This window comes from Rhynchophorus ferrugineus, unplaced genomic scaffold, assembly GCF_030347505.1.
Source record: "Rhynchophorus ferrugineus isolate W39M unplaced genomic scaffold, kcgeb_rfMv2 rfM6, whole genome shotgun sequence".
In the NCBI taxonomy this organism is placed as follows: domain Eukaryota; kingdom Metazoa; phylum Arthropoda; class Insecta; order Coleoptera; family Curculionidae; genus Rhynchophorus; species Rhynchophorus ferrugineus.
In genome coordinates, this window is record NW_027472585.1 from 26,141,770 (window position 1) to 26,154,944 (window position 13,175).

General features: G+C 34.7%; 1 protein-coding gene across 1 annotated transcript in view; it reads right to left on the reverse strand.

Annotated features, from left to right (window-relative positions):
* LOC143197865 (beta-1-syntrophin) overlaps positions 1 to 13,175 on the reverse strand; it is a 335,664-nt gene that overhangs the window by 3,178 nt on the left and 319,311 nt on the right. The gene's annotated exons all lie outside the window — the stretch shown is intronic.

Consider the following 13,175-nt stretch of genomic DNA (forward strand, 5'->3'; position numbering starts at 1 on the left):
GATAAAAAAGAACATATTGTGTAGATAAAATGGTTTAGGTGATTGGGAAGTTGGGACATTGTAGTGTATTGCCAAGGAACTGGAAACTCAAACCCAACGAAATTATAGTAGGAGATAGTTACTAAAAATTAAAAAAAAAAGTATACTACATAAGCAGATATGAGAAAAATCTATTTTACTGACAGTTGATATGACAGCGCTCATCCATATATTGCAAAATTCTTGAATACACACCACAGAAATATCACCTTGTTGAGCAACCGAATTACATAGTAGATCCATGATCAATAAATTAATTTAAACTTCAGTCATTGATTTATTTTAGCAGTTCTTCAGCATTTCAGAACCGTGTGCCAGTCGAGTCATGCTGCATGGATTTGAACAAGTGATAATCAGAAGGATATACAAGTGATATATAGTCTGTACGGTGGGTGCGGCAGAACTTTCGAGCCCATTCGAGCTTTAACAATATATCTTTCACAACTCTTACAATATATAAGCGAGCGTTGTGAGATAAGAGGATTACTTTGTACTTGTTACTAACTATTGCTGATCTATTCTGTAACGGTACGCCATACAAATTGTTCATTTGACGTCGGCAGACATCGCAGTAACAGTTCCATTTGATTTTAGCTGCTTGTAATACATTAATCCCCCCATATACCACAATATTTATGGACATGAATATTCCGCTTTAGTATCAATGTGGACGACTCTATTGAATTAACATTAAACTGTTTGCTCTTAGGATTATCTACTTTTCATTATTAGAAACAATGAGCCATAGAAAACTCAGTTTTTGGATCATTCGCACTGCATGTAAACGCCCGGAAGCTGCTGATTCACCAGCTGTTAAACTGTTTGAAATTCCTTTGAGAGCTTGAGGTAGGTCTTTATCCAATAAGTATTGTAATTTGTTGTCGAGCTATTAAGGCCCGCCAGGCCGATTTTTATCATTGACATTATAATCGCAACATTTAAGTCGTTGTAGCTGGAGCTGCATCGCCTTAAATTTCTAGTATTTATAAACTTCGGCAGCAGTTTTCTTCAAATTAAGTAACATGAGTAATGGATGTCGAAAATGCTATTTTAAGAGTTCCATGATTAGCGTCTGTATATACTGAATAACTTCATAATACTAAATAAAAAACTATTATTTTTAGTATGTATAAGAAATGTTGTTGTTGTTATTTTATATAGAGAAATGATCAATCAAGCTTTAAGTTTTATTACATACACTCAAATTTCATTAAAAAAAACATTAAAAACTGAAAACTGAGTCCACAATGTTTGAGCAGCTCCTGACGAATAGTTTTATTCCAGTTCGGAATACGATATGCAGAAGGAAATTTTCGGATTAGGGCATGCGCACAATCGTCCATATTGGTCTTTCTTTTTCTATCTAAAATATGTATAATCGGCCATTATAAAATGTACTGTTGATCGAGTGAAAACAACAAATAATCGAGAATATTTAGATTTCATGATGCATTAGCAGATCTACTACAATAATAACTAAATTATTGTGTTATTTTTAGTGCTACAGTTTGTTTAGTAACATATAATAACCAAGATATTGGTTTAAAAAAATAGAAAAACAAAGTATAGAATGTAAGGTTAAATTCTCAATAGTTAAAATATTCAACCAACCTCAATTTTGTTTATAGTGGGAATATTATTTACTGCCAAATTTGTAACAAAAGGCTTGTCATTTGTTATGTCAAAATTTCACCCCCCGATATAGCTGCAGATTTCAAAACGATGACAAGAAGCAAATATGAAAATTATTGCTTTTGTTTAAATAAAATCATTGCAAAGGGTACGAGAGAAATAATATACAATTGTACTAGAACTAATATTAAAGGTAATTATAACTTTTATAAAAATGCTGTTGTAATTAATCATCTATTCGTTTTAAGTTAGTAAATGTACAATACATCAACCTAAATAGATAGTTAGTTCAGTACTTACTCCATTCATTAACTTTCATTCATTAACTGTTCAATTATAACAATCATAATAATTCAATTAAAACGTAGCAAAAATTGTAATAACTGATAAAAATTAGACATTTACTTTAATTGTGATATATTTTAGTAACGATTTAATTTTTCTTTTATAGGTGAAGTGTTGCTATAATTTGTTGAGGGATAGTTAAATGAAGCTAAATTAGAATAATAGAAAAAGTCCTAGATATGATATTACAAGATGCATAAATAGGGGAGGTCGATACTTTTAAAAGATACATTTTTACTAAAGAGTTGGCCAGAATCGAATAAACAATATATATAGTATTGCTCTGAAGGTGGAGGAGTAAAACAAACAAGAAAAATAATATATTTTTATAAAACAGCATAAGTAAACAAGTTATTGTTTTGTAAAAATAATGGCTGAAGTATCTATTGACTGAAGACTTCTTTCATGTGAAATTTATGATGGTCTGAAAGATGAAGATTTTGCTTTAAATAGATGAATGACATATACAAATATGGTATGTAAATAACATTAGGTAATATCAAATCTTTATGTAAATATTATTTATGGACTTTCTGTAGAAATGTTTCAATATAAATATATCTTAATATGATCCCTATAGAAATATGGTGTTTTTCCCACCGATTTTTTTCAGATTTGCAATAATATTTTCTAATAGAATATGACTTATTATTTCCAATTATTTTCCAATTTTTATTTACTTTATAAACACAATTACAATACATCCAAATATTAAAATGTGCACTGTAATTAGTATATAATTTAAAATATTTCATAAAAAATTTAGTTTTTGGTCTTTACATGAGTTTCCAGCACTTGAGGAAATAGTTCCTGTATTATTGTATAGGCAAGCGATATATAAAGAAAAATATATTAGACTAAAATTTTCGACATCACTTACAAGACAAAGTATATGTGCTTGCGCAGAGCTTCCCAGAAGAGCGCTTAATCCCTCAGAGTATTGCAATTGAAATAAATGAAAATGCATATGTACTAAACTGAAAATTACTATACTAGACTCAGCAAGTTTCGTACCCGTTTTTTAACCTTCTCCGGGCTGTGAGTGGGAGCTCTTTCGCATAATATTGCGGTACTCTAACTTGCGGTAGATTCTCTTTTAACAGTCCATCATTTGCGGTTACAAAAATGGCTTGGTTTTGTATCGTTTCAGTAGAGATTCACAAATATAAATTTGGTCAATTCAATTGTCCACTTATAACTACAAGTATATTATGAAAGCCGGTTTGTGAAATCTGTTTCTTTTAATGTAGCTTCATTAATCGATAAGGACAATATTACGACCACAACTTTTAAAATCTTTCGAAGATGTCGCTTATACTTAAGTTAGATGGAAACAAAGTAGTCGGTATCGGTAATATACAAATTATCTACAGATTCTTTAGAACTTTACTTTTACTCTATATATATTATACTAATATTCTTTTACTCCCTCTCTCTCTCTCTCTCTCTCTCTCTCTCTCTCTCTCATATATATATATATATATATATATATATATTAAGCATGTTATCATGTATAAACTGGTAATGATAATTTTCAGTTTACTCATCAATTAAGGAAATGTAAGCTAGTAAAAATACCTTTAGTATTACTCTTTAAATATTTTCCATACGTCATCCGTCGCTATACCTAAAATTTATGACATAAAACATATATTTTCACCAAGTAGGGAAATTTCAATTTCGCGTGTTTAAGCTTAATCGATTTTTAATATTATGCCGCCGTACACAAACTTGCGATTAAGTTTACGTGTAGTTAATATGAGATCCATCCGCAAAATCTTCAGCCCTAAACCTGAGTACCGAGATTATTTAATATAAAACCCAGATATCGAGGCGTATACTGGTGAACAACATACATAACTTAATATCTTATCAATTGCCCAAGGGGTTAAACTCATTTATTACACACAGTTTCTTTGTAAACAAAATGTAATGGAAGCAAATTATAATTTTATATAGCCTTCAAATAAGCATACAGGGAAAATTTATTTAATAACACCACATAAATCAACCTTTGAACTTGATGAAATGCATTTTAATTATGGGTAGATGCATATTAAGTAAAAAATAATCAGAAACTTTAATTAAAAATTAATATGTTTCAATTCCTAGTACTGCTAAGCGCAGTATTCAACGGTGATAATGTTTTGTGGAATTTAGTAAAACTTTCAGTTGTAAACACTTCTTCTCGGTCTTTTCTTCATTAGTTCTCAACCAGATCCAATGCGAACAATATCATGAACAATGCTTGAAGACTAAACATATGTATGAACGAATATCGCGCTATTATCAGCGAAAATCAGATAGGACAAGATGCAGCAGGTGTTTTTTTTAATGCTTAGGCTAATTGCATCGACTACTATGACCCACACACCATCCTAGCTTAGATTCTCAAGGAGCAGCAAGGGTTCTTGATTTCTTTATTTTTCAAAGCATAAATCGGCTTTCTCAAGTTCCAGTCCTTGATGGTGTAGACTCTAATCATCGTCCGGTCCTTCTCAAACTTGGGGAACGCGCCACCATTCAAGTCCTACTTACAAGATTCAAGAAAAAGACCAACTGGAAGAACTACCAAATCTCTTCTCCTGGAAGCCGAATTAATCTCGAAAATTAACACTCCAGATCAGCTCGAGGAAGTCGTACTCAAGTTAGCCCTTGATACTTAGTCTGCTCATAAATCTGCCACAGACGAAATTTCATGATAATACCAACCATGGGAAAATAATTTTTCCGCTTCTATTAGAGGTGAAATTCGCATCAAAAATGATCTATGCAGATTTGCTCGATCTATATAGCATGCAAGGGGGTCAGGGAGACTGTCACGACTTGCCTCCGGCAGAAAACTTCAAACGACACATCAACGAATCTAACTCCATCAAAAATCTAGTCACGCCAAGCTTTCTTCTCAACAACCTTGTATCTTCAAAATCTCTGTAGACTATGATCGGCAAACTTCAAACCAAAAAATCTCCGGATTTCGACGGAATATCGATCACACAATTAAAAAAACTCCCTCATAAGCAGCTCGCGGAATTGGCTAACATAACTAACTCTATCATGAGGTTGCAACATTTTCAGGAGTCCTGGAAACACGCATATATAGTGGTTATTTCAAGGAACTGAAAATTATTCAAAATCATCTGCATCTGATTAAAAGCCCATCAGTCTTCTCAGTGTCATATCGAAGCTTGCCAAGAGGGCAATACCTCTTAACTCTTTTGCAAAATAAAATAATATCATATTTATTATATGAATATATGAATAGGTAGTTCACAAAATAAATCACAGAAAGCTACAAATTGCGCTGGACTAGCATACGTAATAGCATTATGTTTGTGAATATTTATAATTGTGATTTTCTTTCAGGCAAGACTGTAAAATCCGGAAAAAAGTCCTAGTCGCCTCAGTGCCTGGATAAGACCGTAAAACCGGATGTCTTCTTATCGGATTGTCTACGTTGGTGGCGCGCCAATCAGTAGCCTTAATGCCCAAGCCCGTAGTTCAGATCCCACTTTAAGCAGTAGGTCCACTCCAGATAAATCCTTAATCAGTAAAAAGGAAATATTAAAATATAACAAGAAAAATGCAATACCGGTGTCTTCTCATGTTTATATGCAGATTTATTATTCCAGTAATGAAAATCTTGATAATAATGTTTCGTTTCGAATTCTCACCATTTAGCCTTAATTTATTAATATGTCATGTGTATTGTTATGTTAATATGTCGTAAGGCTTATTTAAAAAAAAAAGACCTGACACATTGTAGTTAGTTAAACTGAAACTGTAGTTAGTTAAATGTTATTACATGTAAAAATGTTCAAACTTTCTAATGGACTGATAAAAACTCGGCCTGCTAAGTAAAATTAAATTGCGTATAAATTATATTGGCTGATATATTATAATACAGTTAAAATTAATTAAAAAAATCGATTCAGTAGAAACCTTCTATAATAAATAACTTTTTAAAAATTTGACATCTTTTCAGCTTTATGTAAAAGTTTTTATGAGCTCATAATAGCCATAAATAACAATTTAGTTTGCTTGCTCTTAAAATCTCATTATATTTTTATCATAAACTGTTAAAGTTTTATATATTTTTATGGGTTTTTATTGTTTTTTTATGTGGCTATCAACGTAAATATAATTCACCTTTAATATAATGAAAGTAAAACATTCTATAAAATATTAAAAAATTAAAGAGCCGGCTTGGTTGGCGCAGTGGTAAAGGCAATAGAACGGTTTCCCTACTGTTGCGACAGTCGCATGTTCGAATCCTGCTGGGATATGGTCGTACCTTTATGTTTGTAATTGTTTAACAATTATGATTATCCGTAGACAAGAGTGCAAAATGCGACAAGGAGAATGATCCCAAGCACTCCAGTAACCAGGCTGGGTAAAACCGGATGTCTTCTAAGATGATCTCCAAAGTTGGCCACTTGTCTGTCGGTAAGCTTAATGCCGACAACCGTGGTTGGGAGCCCACGTTAAACAGTAGGTCGAGTCCAAATAAATCCTTGTTGCTAAGAAGGACACTTTAAAATATACAAAAAATTAAAGCACCAGGAAATTAAAAACAATAAAGTATATTTTTGTCATAGATCCACTTTTGATCGTAAGTAATAATTCGTTTCAAAAATGGAAACTGCATTCAATTTTCCACGATTTTCCTCTGATGAGAAACACAAGTTCGTAGATAATTTTGTTCAATGCTTGTGTACTACATAAAATTTATATAGTGTTTAGAAAATTTCGCGAAAATAAAAAAAACGATTTATAGTTTCACTATGGCCTCAAAATGGCACTGTGGAATAGCTAGAATGTCGAAGTTATCAAACTGAATGATGTGGCAGGCATTCATCCAGAGTTTAGCCAATACATATCCACCTAGATTCCCCTATGTCCACTTTGCCACGCTCACAGGGAATTTGAATTAATTTCGTTACCTTCAATAGACTTATTTTAACCATGAGGCGACTGTGGCATTTTGCTACGTTTAAAGAAGGCTTTGGTGTTGTGAGTTTTTAGTTCAGGAATAAGCGAGTTGGACTGGTTATGTGGAGACTGCCTCTGGGCTACCCAATAAACTCCACCCTATTAGCTGATCCAATGACCATAACTGATGACTACTGTTAGTAAGGAGGCCCGTAACTGGTAACACCGTTAAGAGGCACAAGGGCCAGGCAAGGGCGTGGCGTCGTTATCACACCACGCAGCTTGCGGTACATGAGTTAATCGCTCGCCGGAGAAGTTTGAGACAAATTGGAGTTAGAGCATGACGGGGTAGTGTCGGCTGTGATAGAATAAGGCCACGAAGAGCCGAATGAGTTATGGGCCTAAAATATCGGAGAGCTCAGTAATACATCTATTGTCCGAGAGACGAAGAATGGAGACATATCTCGAGCAGAACTCGGATATAAAATCGTGAACTTGGGGGACGTATGTTTCTCTTTGAATTTGATTGTTTCTGGCGAACCAGGGGCATTAATTATTCTCATGAGAATTTTGTTTTGAAGTACTTAAAGACGTTGCACCTGGCTAGGTGAGACGTATTTTAGATAGACACTGGAGCCGTATAGAACGACTGATCGAATCAGCATTTTGTACAGGAGAGATTTTATAGAGAGGTAGCCTGCTGGCCCGGTTGATAAGCGGGAATAGAAAATTAACAATACCTTGACCATTATGGAGGGACCTTTAAATGTGGGAATTCCACCTAAATTTGTGATCGAAGACAAGACTGAGATAGGTGGCTTCTTCTGACAATGGGATTTCGGCGTTCTCGATTTTAAGACGCGAAATGCTCGGTACAAAACGCTTTTTGTGGAAGAAGATGGCCTGGGTTTTAGTGGGTTGACCTGCAACCTCCAGAAATGTAACTACTGGACTGGAGTTTTTTTGAGGTCTGCTTCGGATGTGCGGTGTTATTCTTGAAGAAGCAAAGCAGGCAGTTTCGTCTGCGTAAAAAGCTGCCTCAACTTGTGGTCTCCTAGGGATATTTGAAAAAAAATAGTAATTAAAGCGATTGCCAGGGGGGAGCCTTGTGGAACTCCTGCGTCGGATGCATTTGGCCACTAAGCTTTTGTGCCAAACCTTGTCAAAGGCTTTGGTTAGGTCCAAGAAGACCGCTCCAAGTCTTTCACGTCAGTTAAAAGCACAGTTGATTTTTGCGGCCAACCGATGAACCTGATGAACGGCTGAGTGTCTGGCGCGGAACCCGAATTGCTCATCTGGAATGATATTGTTTGTCTTCGTAAAATTATTAAGAGCATAAAGAATTGCTCTTACAGCAAGCTTGGAAATGGAACTTAGTAGACGATGATGACTTAGCTTCTTTTTTCGGGATAAATGCGATGAATATATATTTCCATGTGGATGGAAACTGTTGCAGCCTCAGAATGGCGTTGATGATATTACTTAGTTCGGCGAACTGCTTGTAGGGAAGATTTTTGAGTTAGACTATCGAAATATTATCGAAACCCGGGGCCTTCTTGTTCCGAATCTTGCTGATCATTTGCGTGAATATTTTAAGAGTATTTAGATAGTTTAAACGATAACTCGGTGGTACTTGAGAACGAACGGAGTTGACATTCCTAATAATTTCATCGTTCTCAGCAGCGTTTATATTTGTAGTAGGAGGGAGATGTTCTATTTGGGCCTCATAGGTTTTAGCGAGGAGCTCGACCTTTTCGTGACTGCAAAAGTTCCTGTCTTCGATGACTTAAGGGGGGTATAATGTCTTGCGCCTTCCCAACGAGGCTTTTAGAGAGTCGCCAGAAAGTTGCGGGGCCATCCAGCCGTTGGTCCGCTAGAAATGAGTTCCATTTCTCGGATCGCCAGGCTTTAATGGTTTCCTTCATTTCTCGTTTTACTCTATTGGTCTCCCTTTTGTCTGCCGAGTTGAGGGTGACACGAGCTCTACGATAGAGACGATTTTTGAGTCGGATCTGTGACTTGATGCATTCAGGAACTGGCTCACTTTGAGAGTTTGAATAAGATGGAATTTCGAATGATGAATTTTGATAGGCGAACTGGATGTCTCGAGCTAGCTTCGACATGGCACGCTCGAGTTGGTCAGTTCGATCAATCTTCGGGATTGGACCGGATTCCAAAAGAATTTGCTGATATCTCTTCTAGTCTGTTTTCTTTCTAGCTTTGAAGCGAGGAATTTCGATTGCACAACAATCCCCGAGAGTTAATATAATCGGACCATGATCTGAATGTAACTCGTCGTGAACTTGTACATCAAAAGTACGATTGATGTTCTGGAGAATGAAAAAATCCAGAATAAGTGGAGTGTCCCGTTGTCCAATAGCGGGGTGATGGGTAGGCTCATTCGGCAGGGCGAGACCAAGCCCTGAGTTTGCGCTCGGTGCTGCTATATCGATGTCTGCTCGATTTGGGCGCTCGTAATCCCACATGGGATGGTGAGTGTTGAAGTTTCCACCGATTATTTTTGAGGTTGGGCCGTCGAAGAGCGTTTTGAAGGCAGAGTCATGCATGGAGCATTTCTTGTACAGGGAGGTGATCATGATTGGACGATCCTGAGTTTCCACCTGGATAAAGGTGGATTCGATAATTGGTGACGATACGATTGAAGACAGAAGGTTGTGTTTGATTCCATTTTTGACTAGGATAGCAGTTCCGCCACCGCGAGTTTGGACACGGTTATTCATGTAAACCGTGTAGTTTAGAAGGGAAAAACGATGAGAGGGTTCTAGGAAAGTCTCCTGGATAAGAGCTATATCGATGCCTGAAGATGAAAGAACGAGTGGCAGCTCCACATTTTTATGACATAAGCTGTTGGCGTTCCACGATATGATTTATAGCACTTTGGAAGCAGCCATTTCGACCAGTAAACAACTGCTGAAAGCTAGACGGGAAAGAGGCGGCTATATTTGGAAGGAATTGTTGGGATTGAAAGAACTGCTGGGTGAACCGCCCGGTTGTAGGAGGCCAGCTTTTGAGCTAACCTCCTGCCCTCCTGGTTTCTCCACGCTGAGTTACGAATGCGGTGTGTTGCTTCCTGAAGAAATAGGGCTAGGCGAAACATTTTTGGTCTTATATTTATCCATGTTCCTTTTTATACTGAGTATATCTTATTCAAGCATTATTATTATATGAAGTGATTAAGTTCATCCTCTAAGAAATTTGATGTGAATGGGATGAGATTGTTAATTTAATTTAATTTTCCTATGTGGATTATTTGCCTAATTAATAACTTGAGGTGGATAATTATTCTTACCGGCCAATATGTATATTCTATTAACAATAAATCCAATATAAAAGTTAACATAAAACGTATCAAGTAATATTAAACAAAATTGAGCCTTATCTAAATAAGGGAGAATGAGACCAACAAAAATGTTTAATATGCTTGCTGTTGTGAATAATTCAGCAAAATAAAGGGTATAAAATACAATGAGCTTGCTTTTTATTTTAAAAGGGTTCGTATTATATACTTAGAGAAGCATTTTAAGGAGTTGAAAATGTACGTGCTGATATAAATATTTTAATATCCCTTGTTTCATCAGCTATTCACCGCTTAATATGTAGATAATGCTAATACGTTTTGAATATTCCATGCGTTATATTATATTTATAATTATTGAAATTTTGAGTAGAATAAATATTTGGACTAACTAATTTTGAGATAAAGTTAAGTAAAAAAATATATTTTTTCCTCAATTTTTCTAATTATGTATTTTTTAGGGATTGAAGTTGAAGGGATCTAGAAAAGGTCCCATGTTTTATTTTACTTCTTGAACTTGAACACTGCCAAAGGGTGTTTAAATAGTCAACATTGTAGACACACTATCTTCTTTTATTACTAAGATAAAATCCCCCCTAATATTTTGTATCCCATCATATACTGCGGGTACGTCTAAATAATAAAATATTTAAACATTTAAGATAAAACATTTTCACATTTATTATTCAGTTGGAAACCTTGAACATTATTTATTTACGAACCGAAAACAATATTAACAATCTTGTATCAAAAAGTATTACAATAACCACAATGTTTTTTATTTATTCTAGTTCGAATGGAATATTCACAGATCCGACAGTATAACCTCTGATGGGATATAATTATTTATTTATTCTTTGGAGTTTTATTTTCCGTTTTTAGAACTGCGATAAAAAATGTTTTCAATACTTTTTGTTGATATATTAAACTTAAATATCATATTGATAACTAAATTGAAATGTTCGATAAAACTGGTATAGAAATATAATTATATAATATGATATTATATAATAAGAAATATAATATGCTTAAATATCCATGTTAAAGTTAGTCAGATTTATCTTCAATAATTATTAAAAAAACTTCTTATTCCAATATTAGTTCGAAACTTCTTGAAATGAGAGGGTGAACATCTTGATATATCAACGTTGAGAGAAATTATTATTTCGTTAAACTTCTGCTAAACGTTTAGCACAGTAAGTTTATTCAGTATAGCGTACAGTTTTTAATGTATGAGCATTAGCATAATTTTATATTAAAAGTATTCCTTACCTTTATGAAACATCTTTTGTCTTAACTGTTCAATACCCTTGCTATACCTAGAGGTAAGGTTGGATATTTTACTTTTCAAATGTAAGGTTAATTTAGTAAGGAAATTAGATTAGTATTTACCATCTAAATGACATATTCTAGATATGTATAAGAAGTTAGGCGTCCGGCAAAATATTTATAATATTTTAGTTAGTTATTAAAAAATCTGTTTAATATGTTATATAATTAAATATTCGAAAAGCAAAATATCGGTTTCAAAGCTCCAACTACATCCCCTCAAAGCTTTTATAACATGTCAATTGAAAAATCTTTAACCTGACATATACTGACCTGGCGCTACTAGAATTAAATCCATTTGTTTTCTAGTTATCCCTAATCCTCAAGAGATGCATATATAAATTTGATAGCTGTCGGGTCATTTGTTTGTGAATTACAGCATTTTGAGTGAAACAACTTCTGTTAGTGTGAAAAAAATGGATAAACAGGAATTTTGCGTGTTTATAAAATATTGCTTTTTAAACGGAAAAATACAGTTGAAGCACAAACTTGGCTTGATGCCGAGTTTCTGGACACTGCCCCAGGAAAATCAACCATCAAGGATTGGTATGCTTGGTAAGTTTAGACGTGGTGAAATGAGCGACGAAGACGGTGAACGCAGTGGACGCACAAAACGGGTTGTTACCGACGAAAACATTTTAAAAAATCCACAAAATGATTTTGAATGACCGTAAATTGAAATTGAATGAAATATCAGGGTCTCTAAAGATATCAACTGAATGTACATCATATCATTCGAGTGGACTACACACGATCAACACGCTCCAAATCGTGGGAAAACGCAACAGTCGGCTGGTAAGGTTATGACGTCTGTATTTTGGGATGCGTATGGAATAATTTTCATATACTACCTTGAAAAAGGAAGGATTACCAACAGTGACTATTACATAGTGTTATTGGACCGTTTGAAGGACAAAATCGCCGAAAAATGGCCACATTTGAAGAAAAAGAAAGTGCCACTTCACCAAGACAATACACCGTGTCACTGTGTCATACACAGTGAAAACGATGGCAAAAATCTATGAATTGGGCTTCGAGTTGCTTCCTCAACCACCGTATTCCAGATCTGGTCCCCAGCGTCTATTTACTGTTCTCAGATCTCAAAAGAATGCTCGCTGGGAAGAAATTTTCGTCGAATGAAGAGGTGATCGTCGAAACTGAGGCCTATTTTGAAGCAAAGGACAAATCATACTACAAAAATGGAATAGAAAAGTTGGAGCGATGCTATAATCAGTGTATCACCCTTGAAGGTAATCCTGTTGAATAAAAAAAACTAATTTTGCCACAAAAATATATTTTATTATGGTAGGCCGGGGACTTTTCAATTGATCTATTACTAAATTAGCATGATTATTTACTGAACTACTATTTCACTGCTCTACAATTTGCGATCTGCCTTTCGTGTATGCTAGTGTACCGTATCTGTTATCACATTCCATGTGTTTCTTATTAAAGTGGTCAAACAAAGGTATCATAATAAGACACTATCAACGGATGTATTTTAATAGTAATTTTGCTTAAAATGTAATACAACAGACGCCCAATAAAGTAAAGACTGATCAAAACATAACGTTAATGTAAA